At 38.8% G+C, this 15080-nt stretch overlaps 1 pseudogene across 1 annotated transcript in view; it reads right to left on the bottom strand.

The window, feature by feature from the left end:
- LOC308433279 (high mobility group protein B3-like) overlaps positions 1–12313 on the bottom strand; it is a 192155-nt pseudogene extending 179842 nt beyond the window's left edge. The window contains exon 1 of the transcript in view: positions 11785–12313. The product of the transcript in view is annotated as a high mobility group protein B3-like (transcript). The remainder of the gene's footprint in view (positions 1–11784) is intronic.
- Between the last annotated feature and the right edge of the window lie 2767 nt (positions 12314–15080).

Raw genomic sequence — 15080 nt, 5'->3', positions numbered from 1 at the left:
TTCCATGGGACCCTTTAACCAACAACTCAGTAAGACGTAACCCCTTCTTTACTATTTTCTCTGTCCTCTCTCTATTTAATCCCCCTCCTCTGGTTTCACCCTTTGTCTCCCCAGAACTCTAATCCTAGTTTTCCTCCTTGGTGGAGCCTGCCCCCCATGCCTTATTGGATCATGAAAATGTGGTACATTTACACAATGAAATATTACTCAGATGTCAAGAAAAATGGAAATTACAAAATTTCCAAGTAAAGATATGGACCTCAGAGAAAAAAAATCAATATAAACACAGCAAAGAAAGTATGGTTTCTCTCATATGCAGATGTTAGCTTCAAAGTTGTTCTGTGTGATACAACCTGAATAGCCACAGATGTCTCTTGGATATGTTGATTTTGTATTCATCGAGAGTGTGTGTGTGTGCATGTGTATGTATGTGTGGGTGTATGTGTATTAGTGGAATTGCTCATTTATAAAGTATATTTTTAATACTCTTGAAGAGGGTCCATGCTATTTTCTACAGTGGCCATAGGAGCTCACATTGTAGAGTATACAAGGATTCACTTTTTTCCTCTCCAATTGTCTATCCTGTTCTTGACAGGAGCCATTTTCCCACCTGTGAAAGGGGTTTGTTGGGTATTAAATTCCATTTTTCTAATGGTGAGTGCATCACTTCATACATCGACTGACAAATTCTGAGCCCTTAGAGAGATTCCTATCTACCCTTTACCTAATTCTAAAACTCACGAGCTCATGGCTGGGACGACGTGCTCGTGGGTGAGGTGCTTGCGGCCTACGCATGAGGTCCTGGGTTTGAATCCCCAGCACCCATATCAAAAAGCTTGGCATAGCAGCACATATTTGTGAGCTCACACTGGTGGTGTAAAGACCAGAGGGTCCCTGTCTCCCTTCTCCCTGAAAGTACAGACTAGTCAAGACTGCTGGCTTCAGATTCATTAAGAGTCCTGGTCCTCAAAAAATAAGGGGAAGAACAATGGAAAAGGATACCTGACATCTACCTCTGGCCTGCACACACGAAAGCAAGTGTCCTCACACAAACACACATGCACACACACAGGCACACGCACACGCACAAACACCCACATATAAGCAAATCAGTATATTTATGCTTTCACACTGGCTTCAGTTCCTTTATCCTGTGAACATTCTCCACTGACCAGACATTGTCACTGTTGTCTGTAGTTGGTAGGTTCTCTCCATCTTAGTTTCTTTTTTTTCTTTTTTGCATTTTTATTGGATATTTTATGTATTTACATTTCAAATGTTACTTCCTTTCCCAGTTCCTCCCCTCCTATCCCTCCTCTTCCTGCTTCTATGAGGATGCTCCTCCTCCCACCCATGCCCACTTCAGCACCTCACCCGTGAATGAGCCTTCACAGGACAAAGGGCATCTCCTCCTGTTGATGCCCGGCAATGCCGTCCTCTGCTACATATGTGGCTGGAGCCATGGGTCTCTCCATGTGTGCTCACTGGATGGTGGTTTAGTCCCTGGGAGCTCTGGGGGGGTCTGGTTGGTTGATAGTGTTGTTCTTCCTATGGGGTTGCAAACCTTTTTGGCTCTTTCATTTTTTTTTCTCTAACTTCTCTGTGGGGGTCCCTGTGTTCAGTGCTTGGCTGCAAGCATCCTCATCTGTATCCATATGGCTCTGGCAGAGCCTCTCAGGAGACATTCATATCAGGTTCCTGTCAGCAAGCGCTTCTTGGCAATACCAATAGTGACTGGGTTTGGTGACTGCATATAGGATGGATCCACAGGTGGGGCAGTCTCTGGATACTTTTCTTCAGTCTCTGCTCTATTCGTTGTCCCTGTATTTCCTCATGTGAGTATTTTGTTCCCTCTTCTAAGAAGGGCAGAAGCATCCACATTTTGGTCTTTCTTCTTCTTGAGCTTCATATGATCTGTAGATTGTATCTTGGATATTCAGAGTTTTGGGGCTAATATCCACTTATCAATGAGTACATATCATGCATGTTCTTTTGTGACTGAGTTACCTCACTCAGAATGACATTTTTAATTCCATCCATTTGCCTACAAATTTTATGAAGTCATTGTTTCCGATAGCTGAGTAGGATTCCAATGTGTAAATGTACCACATTTTCTGCATCCATTCCTCTGGTGGTTCCTCAGAAAATTGGATATGGGGCTACCTGAGGACCCAGCTATACTATTCCTGGGCATATACCAAAAGATGCTCCACTATATAACAAGGACACATGTTCCACTCTCTTCATAGCAGCCTTATTTATAATACTCAGAAGCTGGAAAGAACCCATCTTTGTTTCCTTAACTGAGCAGCTTGTTGTTTTGTGAGGTTTTTGGTGTTGTTTTTGTTTTATGTCACTCTGATCCCTCCATCTCTTTCTGCTTCTGGCTTTTGGAGTCATAGAAGACACATGACTCATGACACATCTTTGAAGGACACGCCCTACTGTGTCAGGCCTGTGGTTAAGACTAGCGTTAGTGTTGGCTTCTAAGCATAACATGAGATGGAGATCTGTTTCTAGCTTCTGCACACACCCAACCAGATTCCTCACCATCACTGTAGCTTGGACTCTCCTTTCCTGTTGTGTGGTCTTGGTATTGCCGTTGAGACTCGTTGACTGTAAATGCATGGGTTTATTTCTGGGGTCTGTACTCTGTTTCCTTAGCCTACATACTTATTGTTATATGAGTAACATGCTAAGTTGACACAGGTTTCTAGAGAACTTTGAAATCATTAGGTAATGTGGTAGTTACTGTCAGCTCTGTGCTTTTTGCCCAAGATTTATTCGGCTATTTGAGGATTTTCTAGTTCCATATGAATTTTAAGATAGTTTTTCTTATAGTACTCGGAGATGCATTTCTGTAATTCTGCTAGACATTGCATTTATTCTACAGATCATAACATAAAATGTCTACATACATTTTTGCAAAATTAATTCTCCTAACCTATAAACATTAGGTGTTTTAGTCTCTTCATATTGTTATTAAACATAACCAAGGATAGCTACTTTCTTCCTCAAACAAAGAACCTTATCATTTAAAATTTTTGAAAGCTGAATAGCCAAGATTGGTATTGGCAGCTTTTCAGACTTGGCCAAGGGCTCTCTTGGCTGTGCCTCAGCACGGTGGGCAAGTGAAAAGAGAGCTCCGCGTTTGCTGAAGAGGCCAGATATGAGGAAAAGTCTTGAAATTTATACAAATTTAGTATTTCAAGGACCAACAAAAATCCCTCAAGAATTGTACTAATACCTCTGAGGAAAGTAGCTCTAATAATCTAATCATACTCACCACAACACACACACACACACACACACACACACACAGAGGTATCACCATTCATGGTCTTATCTTTAGCATTGTCAGTGCTAGGGAACAATTTCCATCCTATGAACCTTAGAAAATGCACTCAAAGCACCTTTAAGTTTCTCAAGGATATATTTCCAAATCCTTGTATCTTTTAAAAATTCTCTTCATTAATATCTTAGTTCTCAGTGTATACTTTAATTTAAAATATCTTGATTAAATATCTACTTCTTAGTGATTTATTTATTTCTTTACTTATTTATTTAGAGATGTTGTAAGTAGATTGTTTTCTTGATTTTCTTTTTCAGGTAGTTCATTGTTACCACACAGAAAAGCGATTGATTTTTGTATGTTGACTTTGTACCCTACACATTTACTGATTTTTTTCTAGTTTTTTTTTCATTGTGTCTTCAAGGTTTTTATAAAATTATGTAATCTACAAACAAGAACAATTTTGTTTTTTCTATCAATTTTAAGGAAATATTTTCTTTTATAGTTCTCTGGCTATGACTTACAGTCATCATGCTGAAAGTAAGTGACAAGCCCTTGTCTTATTCTTAATTTTCTAAAAAAAAAAAGCTCCCAGTCTTTTCACTGTGGAGTAATGTCAGCTGTGGGTTGATCATACATGTCTGTTATATATTGACATCACTTTCTTTAAACCTAATTTTCTGAGCTTTTGTTTACGTCTGAAAAGTTTGACCTTTGCCAAATGTTCTTTCTGTGCTGTTGCTATTTCTATATTATACTTTCTTTGCTCTTCATCCTGATAATGTAGTGTACCACATTTGATGATGGCCTATGTCAGACTGATCCTTGCACTCCCAAATACATCCTACCCGACACTGATTAGTGATTTTTATTTTGAAACAGGGTAAACCAGTTGGCCTTGAACTCAGAGCTTCACTTCTCCCAGAATACTAGGACTCAATACATGCGAAACTAACCTAGACATCTTTTTTTTTTTTTTTCAATGTTCTGTTGAATTTGGTTTGCTTCTATTTTGCTACGGAATTTTGCATGCCTGTTGACTGGACCTACTAGCCAAAGTTTGAGTTGTTTGTTTGTTTGTTTGTTTTTTGTAAAGCCCTAAATAAAATAAGTTTTAAAATATTTTCTACTCTTGAACTTTAGCATTTGAGAATGATTGGTATTAATATTGATATTAGAATAAAATATATTAATATTTTACATGTTTGGAAGGGCACTAGGTTGTGTTCTTTTAACACTTCTTTCATTACTGGCTTAATCTTGCTCATTTGTGGTCTCCTCAGATTTTCTATTTATTCAGAATTCTCTTTAGAAGATTTTAATATGTAGGAATTTTCCATTTATCCTAAATTTCCCAATTCTTAGGTCTATCATTTTCATAACAGTATCTTACATTATTATTTATTTTGTATCTGCTACAGGATTTCCTCTTTTTTTTAAATTGTGTATTCTCTACATTACATTTCAGATCCTATACCCTTCCCCTAATACCATCCCCCTCTTACTCCCATTGCTTCCATGAAGGTGCTCCCTCTCCCAATGACCCTTGCCCACCTCAGCACATTGGCATCCCCTACACTGGAAAAATGAGCCTTTGCTGGACCAATGTCCTCTCCTCTCATTGATGCCAGGGAATACTATCCTCTGCTGCATAGGCACCTGGGGATATAAGTATCTCCATGCAAACTCATTGGGTGGTAATGTAGTCCCTGGGAGCTGTGGTGGGTTTAGTTAGTTGATCATTTTGTTCTTCCCATGAGGTTGCAGATCCTTTCAGCTCCTTCAGTCCTTTCTCTAGCTCCTTCATTGGGGTCCCCATGTTCAGCCTGATGGTTAGGTGCAAGCATCCTTAACTCTATCAGTATGGCTCTCTGGCAGAGCCTCTTAGGAGGTATCCATATTAGGTTCCTGCCTGTAAGCACTACTTGGCATCAGCAATAGTGCTTGGGTTTAGTGGCTGCATTTGGGATGGATCCCCAGGTGAGGCAGGCTCTGGACAATCTTTTCTCCAATCTCTACTCCTCTATTTGTCCCTTTATTTCCTCCCTTGAGCATTATGTTCTTTCTTCTAAAAAGGACTGAGGCATCCACCTGCTAGCATTTCTTTTCTTTGAGCTTCATAATTTGTGTGAATTGTTTCTTGGTATTAAAGCTTTTCAGGCTAATATCTGCTTATAAGTGAGTACATACCATGAGTGTTCTTGGGTGACTAGGTTACCTCACTCAGGATGATAGCTTCAAGTTCCATTCATTTGCCTAGGAATTTTATGAATTCATTGTTTTTAATAGCTGAGTAGTACTCCATTGTGTAAATGTACCACACTTTCTGTATCCCTTCCTCTGTTGAAGGACATCTGGGTTCTTTACAGCTTCTGACTATTATAAATAAGGCTGCTATTAACATGGTGGAGCCTGTGTCCTTGTTATATGTTGGAACTTCTTTTGGGGTATATGCCCAGGAGTGGTATAGCGGGGTCCTAGGTAGTACTATGTCCAAATTTCTGAGAAACCAACAGACTAATTTTTAGAGTGCTTGTACAATCCCCCCAACAGTAAATGAGTGTTCCTCTTTCTCCACATTTTCACCAGCATCTGATGTGATCTTAGCCATTCTCACTGATGTGAGGTAGAATCTTAGGGTGGCTTTGACTTGCATATCCCTGATGACTAGAGATGTTGAGCATTTCTTTAGGTGTTTCTCAGCTGAGAATTCTTTGTTTAGCTCTTTATCTCATTTTTAATAGAATTATTTGATTCTCTAGAATCTAAGTTCTTGAATTCTTTGTATGTATTGGATACTAGCCCTCTATTAGATGTAGGATTGGTAAAGATGCTTTCCCAATTTGCTGGCTGCCGTTTTGTCTTCTTGACAGTGTCCTTAGCCTTACAGAAGCTTTGCAGTTTCATGAGGTCCTATTTGTAGATTTTTGATCTTAGAGTATAAGCCATTGTTGTTCTGTTCAGGAAATTTTCCTCTGTGCCTATGTGTTCTCTTCCCCACTTTTTCTTCTAATGTTTCAGTGTACCTGATTTTATGTTGAGGTCTTTGGTCCATGTGTACTTGAGCTTTGTATAGGGAGATAAGAAAAGTTTGACTTGCATTTTTGTGCATGTTGACAGTTGAATCAGCACCATTTGTTGAAGAGGCTGTCCTTTCTCCATTGAATATTTTTAGCTCCTTTGTCAAAGATCAAGTGACCATAGGTGTGTGGGTTCATTTCTGGGTCTTCAATTCTATTTCTTTGATCTACCTGCAGTTTTTATCACTATTGATCTGTAATAAAGCTTCATGTCAGAAATAGTGATTTCCCTGGGATTTTTTTTGTTGTTGAAAATAGTGTTTTGTATCCTGGGTTTTCTATATCATTCCAAATGAATTTACAAATTGCTCTTTCTAACTCTATGAAGAATTGAGTTGGAATTTTCATGGGGATTGCATTGAACCTGTAGATTGCTTTAGGCAGGATGGCTATTTTTATTAGGTTGGTCCTTCGAATCCATGAGCATGGGAGATCTTTCCACCTTATGAAGTCTTCTTCAGTTTCCTTCTTCAAAGTCTTGAATTTCTTGTCATACAGATCCTTAACTTGCTTGGTCAGGGTCACTCCAAGGTATTTTATATACTTTGGGACTATTGTGAAGGGTGTTGATTCCCTAATTTCTTTCTCAGCCTGTTTATCCTTGGTGTATAGGAAGACTACTGATTTGTTTGAGTAATTTTATATTTAGCCACTTTGCTAAAGTTGTTTATCAGGTGTAGAAGACCTCTGGTGAAATTTTTGGGGTCACTTAAGTATATTATCATATCATCTGCAAATAGTGATATTTTGATTTCTTCCTTTCTTATTTGTATCCCTTTGACCTCTTTTTTGCTGTCTGATTGTTCTGGTTGGTACTTCCATTACTATATTGAATAGGTAGGGGGAGAGTGGGCAGCCTTGTCTAGTCCCTGATTTTACTGGGATTGCTTCAACATTCTTATCATTTAGTTTTATGTTGGCTTCTGGTTTGCTGTGTATTGCTTTTACTATGTTTAAATATGAGCCTTGAATTCCTGATCTTTCCAAGACATTTAATAGGAAGGGTTGTTGAATTTTGTCAAGTGCTTTCTCAGCGTCTAAGGGGAAGATTATGTGTGTTTTTTTTCTTTGAGTTTGTTTATATAGAGGATTACATTGATGGATTTCCATCTATTGAAACATCCTTGCATCCCTGGGATGAAGCCTACTTGATCATGGTGAATGATCATTTTGATGTGTTCTTGGATTTGATTTGCAAGAATTTTATTGAGTATTTTTGTATCAATGTTCATGATGGAAATTGGCCTGAAGTTCTCTTTCTTTGTAGGGTCTTTAAGTGGTTTAAGAATGAGCATAATTGTGGCTTCAAAGAATGAGTTGGGTAGTATTCCCTGTGTTTCTATTTTATGGAATAATTTGGAGAGTATTGGTATTAGGACTTCTATGAAGGTCTGATAGAATTCTGCACTAAATCCATCCGGTCCTGTGCTTTTTCTGGTTGGGAGGCTTTTGATGACTGCTTGTATTTTTTTTAGGTTATGAGGCTGTTAATATGGTTTATTTGGTCCTGATTTAACTTTGGTATCTGGTATCTGTCTAGAAAATTACCCCTTTCCTTTAGATTTTCCAGTTTTGTTGCGTGTGTAGTAGAATCTGATGATTTCTTGAATTTCCTCAGTTTCTGTTGTTATGTCTCTCCTTTCATTTCTGATTTTGTTAATTTGAATACTCTCTCTGTGTCCTCTTATTAGTTTGGGCAAAGGTTTATCAATCTTGTTGATTTTCTCAACGAACCAGCTCTTGGTTTTATTGAAACTCTATATAGTTCTTTTTATTTATGTTTGGTTAATTTCAGCTCTGAGTTTGATTATTTCCTCTACTTCTCGTGGGTGTATCTCATTCTTTTTGTTCTAGAGCTTTCAGGTGAGCTGTCAAGCTGTTAGTATATGCTCTCTCCAGTTTCTTTTTTGAGGTGCTCAAAGCTATGAGTTTCCCTCTTAGCACTAGTTTCATTGTATTCCGTAAGTTTCGGAATGTTGTTCCTTCATTTTCATTAAATTATAAAAAGTATTTGATTTCTTTCTTTATTTCTTTCTTGACCACGTTATCATTGAGTAGAACATTGTTCAGCTTCTATGTGCGTGTGGGCTTTTTGTTGTTTCTGTGGTTATTGAATACCAGCCTTAGTCCATGGTGATCCAATAAGATGCATGGGATTATTTTAATATTTTTATATCTGTTGAGGCCTATTTTCTGACTGAGCATATGGTAAGTTTTTGGAGAAGGTGCCATGAGGTGCTGAGAAGAAGGTGTATTCTTTTGTTTTAGGGTGAAATATTCTATAGATGTCTGTTAAATCCATTTGGTTCATAACTGCTGTTATTTTTACTGCTCAGTTTCTGCTTCCATGATCAGTCCATTGATGAGATGGGGTGTTGCAGTCTCCCACTATTATTGTGTGTGGTGCAATATATGCTTTGAGATTTAGTACTTTCTTTTATAAATGTGGTTGCCTTTGTATTTGGAGCATAGATGTTCAGGATTGAGAGTTCATCTTGATAAATTTTTACCTTTGATGCATAAAAAGTGTCCTTCCTTATCTTTTTTGATGACTTTTGGTTAAAAATCTATTTTATTCAATATTAGGATAGCTACTTCAGCCTTTTTCTTGGGACCATTTGCTTGGAAAACTTTCCCCCAACCTTTTATTCTGAGTGCCAGTCTTTGTTGCTGAGATGAGTTTCTTTTATGCAGAAAAATGCTGGATTCTGTTTATGTATCCAGTCTGATAATCTATGTCTCTTTATTGAGGAATTGAGTCCATTTATGTTAAGAGATATTGAGGAATAGTGACTGTTGTTTCCTGCTATTTTTGTTGTTAGAGGTAGAATTATGTTTGCATGCTTTTTTCTTTGTAGTTTGTTGCAAGAAGATTAATTTTTTGCTTTCCTAAGGTGACATTTCTCTCTTTGTGGTAGAGTTTTCCATCTATTATCCTTTGTAGGGCTGGATTTGTGAACAGATATTGTGTAAACTTGCTTTTGTCCTGGAATATCTTGGTTTGTCCATCTATGGTGATCAAAAATTTTTCTGGATATAGTAACTGGCCTGGCATTTGTGTTCTCTTAGGGTTTATATGATGTCTGTCCAGGATTTTCTAGCTTTCATAGTCTCTGTTGAAAAGTCGGGTGTAATTCTGATCAGTCTGACTTTATATGTTACCTGTTCTTTTTCCCTTACTGCTTTTAGTATTCTTTCTTTGTTTTCAACATTTGTTGTTTTGACTATTATGTATCGGGAAGAATTTATTTCCTGGTCCACTCTATTTGGAGTTCTGTAGACTTATTGTATGTTTGTGGTCATCTCTTTCTTTAGGTTAGGGAAGTTTTCTTCTATAATTTTCTTGAAGATGTTTACTGGTCCTTTTAGTTGGGAGTCTTTGTTTTCTTCTATACCTACTTTCCTTAGGTTTCATCTTATTGTCTCCTGGATTTCCTGGATGTTTTAGGTTAGAATCATTTTAATTTTTGCATTTTTTCTGTCAATGTTTTCTATTGTATCTTCTGTCCCTGAGATTCTCTCTTCCATCTCTTGTAGTTTGTTGGTGATGCTTGCGTCTATGACTCCTGATGTCTTTCCTAGGTTTTCCATCTTCAGGGTTATCTCCTTTTGCGATTTCTTCATTGTTTTTATTTCTGTTTTCAATTCCTTCACCTGTTTTGTTGTTCTTTCCTGTAGCTCTTGAAGTGGTTTTGTGTTTTTTTTTTTTTTTTTTTTTTTTTTTTGTGTTTCCTCTTTAAGGACTTCAACTTGTTTGAGTATATTCTTGCTTTCTTGTACTTCTTTAAGTGTGTTATGTATGTACTTTTTGAGGCTCTCCCTCATCATCATGAGGTATGATTTTAAGTCTTGTTTTGCTGGTGAGTTGGGATATCCAGTATTTGCTGTGTTGGGAGGACTGGGTTCTGATGTTGCAGGTTGTCTTGGTTTCTGTTTCTTAGAGTCTTGTGCTTGCCTCTTGCCATTTTGTTATTGGTGCTGCTTGTGATCTAGTTGTCTCTGACTAGAGCTTGTCTCTCCCATGGGCTTGTGGGTCTGTTGTCTCTGGAGGAAAATTGTTGCTGTGTGTTTGTCTCTCTGGGAAGCCTGTGAATTCTGATGGTGGTGCTGGGTCCTGATGCAACTGTGCCAGCTCTGTCCTTGGGCCTGATGTGTCTGTTCCTGTGAGAGTTCCATGCGGCCTCTCTGGGATACTTGGTGGAGAGGGAGAGTGGACTCACCCCTGGGATTAGGAGTGAGCGCCCTCCTATGGCTCTTCTGGGCATCTAGCAACTTGGGGGCAGGCCACCAATCCTAAAAAAACTGGGCCAAGTCTGGCCCTGTGCAGGAAGTGTCTGATTTCAAGTGGTGCTGCTTACTGTGGGCCCTGAGAGTTCGGTGCAGTCTCTCCAGGATAGTTAGAGAAGAGGGAGTATGGATTTACCCTGCACTCAGGAATGAGAACACAGTATTTCCTCTTTTATTTCTTATTTTAGTTGACTTCCCTCTTTTTTCCTTAGTCTAAAGATTTGCTATCTTTTCTCCCTAAAAAAACAACTCCACATTTTTTAAATGTAATATTGCTTATTTAACTTCAAGAACATTTCAGCATTCTAAACATACAGAAAAATAACAGAATGTTGCAGATTGCATTTAGGTACAGAGGGTTCTTGAAAGTCCATTGATGCAGTAGTTTTTCTGCTTTGCTGACAATGATGAGTTCTACAGTTTCTTTAAAAAGTTTAAAATCTACTGCACTTAACTAAAGAAAAAACTCCAAACACTTCTTTCTCATGCCAGCTTGACCCCTCCCCCCCTCACAACTAAGAATGTCAGCAGAATGCTATGCCACTATATACAAAAACAAGACAACCTGAAGCTAAATGGATGCCCACCCCAGTATCAACAGGTCCAGCCTCAGTGCACACCCTGAGCTACGGCCCCCTCCAAAAGGCATCTTCCCTCACTGCCTCCACGCCAAACAAGGAGCATCTAGAATCTGTCTGGGTTTTGTTCTCATTACAAACTATAGATATGTACAGGTGACAACTCAGGACTTCTAGCCAATAACCATATGGTAAACACTACCTTACGAGTTAAGAACAAGATGTCAGAAACATCTCCGAATGCCTTGTCACACCAACAGCCAAGTGCACTGAGTGAGGAGGGCGCGAGAGTGCCTTTCATTTTAACAATGTTTGGAGCTATGTACAACTTTGATACAGTTTCAGGGCGTTCCCCACACCCACACCCACGGCCACTTCATGTGGACCACTGGCTCTTTGAGAAACTACAATGTAATCGTGATCAAATCTTGTAATTAAACCCAACAGGGGCAATAGACACGACTCAAATAAGAGATGTGTCGATCACAGCACTCTCCAAGGTATTCACAAGGAGACAGAGTTTCTATTCATCTTCCTCTTCTTCCACCTCTTTCCAGGCAACTTTAGCAGGACCCTTGGCGCCACCAAACTTCCCTTTACACTTATAGTCAGCAACATCCTTCTCATACGTCTCCTTCAGCTTTGCTGCCTTGGTAACGTAGGGCGGCTTCTCACTGTCACTGAAGTTACTCCACATCTCAGCCAGCTGTTTTGCCACATCTCCAATGGAAATGCCAGAGTTTGTGGATTTGATCTTTGGGTGGAATTCAGAGCAGAATAAGAAAAAAGTCTTTTGGGGGACATTTGGGACCTTCTTCTTCCTGCCTCTTTAGCTGGCCCATAATCTTTTATCTCCCGATCATAGTGTACTTTATCCGCCTTTGCCATTTCATCAAACTTTGATTTCTCTCTGCTGGACATTGTCTTCCACCGCTCCAAGACCACTTCTTGGAAAACTCTGCAAAACTGACTGGAACCTCTGAGTTTTTCTGCTTATGTTCTTCCCTGAGTGTCTGCACAAAGAAGGCGTAAGCGGACATCTTGCCCTTTGGTTTCTTGGGATCACCTTTAGCCATCCTGAGTGAATTGTGTCTTCCTTCCTGGCCACGTAGCAGCAGAGGAGGAGGAGGGGTGGCAAGGACACGGGAGTGGAGACAGCTAGAGCAGTGGCGGCGCGGGCGGCGCGACATGTACCAGTCCATAATTTTTATAGCAGTTAAATATTGCAAAACTAGTCAATGTCCCTAGAAAATGAATAGTTATGCTGATTTTTTGCTATAGTGTTTTTGTTCTTAATCTCATTTTTCTCGTCTTTTTAAAAGAATAACTTTGAACTTTGTTCTCTTTCAAGTTACTTAAGGAATAATGTTAGCCTCTTTATCTAATACACGTTTTTTATTTTTAAATATTTTTATGTCCACATCTGTACTTGAGTATGTATGTGCACGTAGGTGGGTCTCAAAGACTGAACTAGTGCTCAGGCTTGGCAACACTGAACCATCTCACGAACTCACCTAGTCTCTTTCCATGTAGATGCTTATAGCTAAAACCGCTCTTCTGAGAACTCCTCTGTGGTATTCCATACGCTCTGGTAGACTGTGTTTCATGGGCAGTTGAGATATTGATAATGAATTTGATATTGCATGTGTACTTGAGAAGGATTTGTATTTCACAGGGTTTGGTGGAATGTTCTCTGTGCCCCGGGGGTTCATTTAGTATGAAGTGTGGTTGAAGCATTGATTTTTCTGTTGGGACAATATGTTTATTGCTGCTATTAGGATACTTTGGAACAATTGAAGACAATTGTTCTGTTACAGATCTTTCTTCCTTCATATTGCCTTATCTGTTTAGGTGCTCCAAGGTTGGATACATTTATACTAACAAGCGCTATATCCACTTGGTAAATTGACTTTTTATTATTGTATAATGGCTGCATTGTCTTTATGGATATTTACTTAAAAATCTACTTGTCAAGATAAGTATAATTCTTTTTGTTCTCTTTTGGTTTACATTTGCATGAATGACTATTTCTTTTTATATATATCGTTGTGTGGAAAGATTCCCTTATAGATAGCATGCATAAGTAGTTTATGTGTGTGCATTTTAATCCATTCATCTACTCAGTTCTTGATACAGAAATTTATGTTTACGGAAACCATTGATAGTAAGAACTTAAGTTGTTATTTCGCTAATTATTTGAAAGATTACTTTGTAGATCATTTATTTCTTGATTAGTCTCCTTTCTCTTTTTGTACTTAGATGGTTTTACTGACAGTTTGACTCAATTCCTTGCATTTTATTTTATTTTATTTTTTTGTATCTATTTTAGGCTGTTGCTTTGTCACCAATAACAAATGCCAATAACTGTTATCCAATAGTTGAATTGGCTATTTTACGGTAACAACTTAACTTTGATTATACACAACTCTAAATACCCTGTCTGCTGTCTGTCACAATCTATGGTTTGATAACACAGCTATGTTTTGTGCTGTACAATTCATGAAAACTTACTAAGTTTTAAGACTCTGAAAGTTATCTCATATGTGTGTTTTGACTACATGCACACAGTACCCAGCACACAGCAGTTAGCACACACTGGATCTCCTGAAACTACAGTTGCAGGTGGTTTTGAGTTATCAAGGGGGTACTGCTGCCTGAAGCCAGAGCCTCTGCAAGAGCAGCAAGCACCCCTAACCACTGAGCCCTCTCTCCTGCAAGAGCAGCAAGCACCCTAACCACTGAGCCATTTCTCCAGCCTCTATAATAAGTTGTCTAAGAAATCTTCTTTAATGGCTTTGTGTTAAAGATATGAGATTTGTACCAAATTAGTGCTATATTAGGGTATCCCAGCTTCAGCTGTGTGTTTAATACAGGAAAGTGTAAGATTCACTGGGAAATGTTGTTACTAATTAGTGGCCCTCTCCTTTAGTTTCTAGAATCCCTACAGCATTTCTTGGAAAACAGCTTTTGTTTTTCTGTGACTCTTTAAGCTGTCTGTCTTTCTGGAGGCCAGGTTTGTTGGGAGTTTTTGTCTGTCAACCCCTTGTTAATTACTTTTGTTGCTATGACAAACTTCAAGGAAGAAAAGTTTATTTTATATCACTGTTCAGACCGTTTAAGCCTGTCATCCTGGGAAGCTGCGCAGAAATGTTCTGTTCAGTCCACTCAGGGAGTTGGATGACAGCGGCAGCTGTTCACGTCAGGGTGACCCAGCAAGTACAGACTGACTGGTGGCAGATGCAGGCGCTGAGCTTCACAGGGACTTATCCTGCCCCAGTGATAAAATCCTGCCAGCGGATTTCCATCCATGCACCTGCCTTGGAGGGAATAAAACCTTTCAAAACACAAGCCCTGTGGGGGAACATTTCCGATTCAAATCACTGTAGGTCCTTGAACTACCCATAGGATTCTCCCCTCTAAAGATTTTACTGAAAGGAATGTAGCTAAGCTTGTGTGTCCCCCTGTGTCTGTAATTGTTTTCTTTCTTTTTGCTTATTTCGGGGTATTTTTCTTTGATTTTTAATAGTTTGATTACAGTAAATCATTTTTAAATAAAGATTTATTTATTTTATGTGTACGAGTACACTGCCATTGTCTTCAGACACCAGAAGAGGGCGTCAGATCCCATTACAGATGGTTGTGAGCCACCATGTGGTTGCTGGGATTTGAACTCAGGACCTCTGGAAGAGCAGCCAGTGCTCTTAACCACTGAGCCATCTCTCCAGCCCTGCAGCAAATCTTGATGTAGTCCATTTTTGATTGAATCTGTTTGAGGACCTTTAATCTTCTTTTACATGGTTATTTATAGCTTGCTAAAAATTCGGACTACTCCTATTTTTAAAA

The sequence above is a fragment of the Micromys minutus genome (assembly GCF_963924665.1).
Source record: "Micromys minutus genome assembly, chromosome: 19".
In the NCBI taxonomy this organism is placed as follows: Eukaryota; Metazoa; Chordata; class Mammalia; order Rodentia; family Muridae; genus Micromys; species Micromys minutus.
The sequence above is the reverse complement of the archived record's forward strand: the minus strand, read 5'-3'. Positions and strand labels throughout refer to the sequence as shown.